Raw genomic sequence first — 1,280 nt, forward strand, 5'->3', positions numbered from 1 at the left:
ACTAAAAAAAATTTCACTTATTATATTATTAAGTAAAAGAATTCTTTTGACAAGAAGTATATTTTTGCAAACTAAATCAAGTCGACTACGATGTTGCTTGATGTTTCAACTTTAAACGAATAAAGTGACATACAAACTACCAAACTATTGAAAAATTGTCAAGTATTATTACGTGTGTAGATTAAAATACGTACAAGGTAACTTTTTATCGTATAATATTTATATTACAAAACTTCTTTCGATGTTTTGCAAATACCACTCCGTTAAAAGTTTAATCTGCAACTTGGGCTATCGGACAGTTTGAATGCAATACTGAGACTGAGGCTGATATTCGTTCTGCATCATGTTAAAAAAGCCAGAGAACTGTCCAGACGTTACTAGAGTCTGTTGCACGTTTATTTTAAGCTACCTCCGACCCACAAGCAAACGAAAATAAGATCGTTGTATTAAAATAGGCTTCACCTATACAGTAACGTTGTTATAAGTATTGTTTACTCAACCTAACTATTCTAGAATTTGTAATCATTTGCATAATTTGATTCGAATACTTTAATTGATTTCGTACGATAAGTTCGTAAATTAAGTCTAAAGAGGTAGCATAATTAATCCTTTAAATATTGATGTCAATTCTTTCATAGGAAAAGGTACGAACGCGGTATATATCGTATATATAGCGTCCTGAGAATAATTGAGAATGATAGGAGCCTAGGAGCGCAATCGGCACAGTAGTGGGGGTATAAGATTATTTAAACCACTTTCTTATTTGTTTCTATATTATGTATACGTATTGACTAGTATTGAGCTTTATAATTATACAGCTCAATGATTATACGATACATTATTACGTATCTCAATTGTATTAATTGTTTGATCAATATCAGTTGCACCTATATCTTTCTATAGTTAACTAAAAATTTTGAACATTAAAGTTTTATAACAATTAACAAAGATATGCTGTAATACCTATTAATTTTTAACGATTGAAATTAATTTCAATAGAAATTTGGTACACAGAAAGCAAGAGTATTGGAAAAAGTATTTTATTCATTTTACGTTTTTTTATTACATTACATTCTTCACACCACAGTTGTATTGCAGTGACGTACAATGATTTTGACTTATTGTTTCTAAATTTTTCAATATGATGTATGAGTTTATAATTTTCCATTAGATACTTCTCATTCATTAATTAAGATTACTATTAATTTGGAAGTTATGAGCGAAATTTGAAATTGAATTTTTATATTATACTGCTAATGATAATATTACTCGTAATAGAA

The sequence above is a fragment of the Ceratina calcarata genome, unplaced genomic scaffold (assembly GCF_001652005.2).
Source record: "Ceratina calcarata isolate Rehan_Ccalc_2016 unplaced genomic scaffold, ASM165200v1 scaffold209.2, whole genome shotgun sequence".
In the NCBI taxonomy this organism is placed as follows: domain Eukaryota; kingdom Metazoa; phylum Arthropoda; class Insecta; order Hymenoptera; family Apidae; genus Ceratina; species Ceratina calcarata.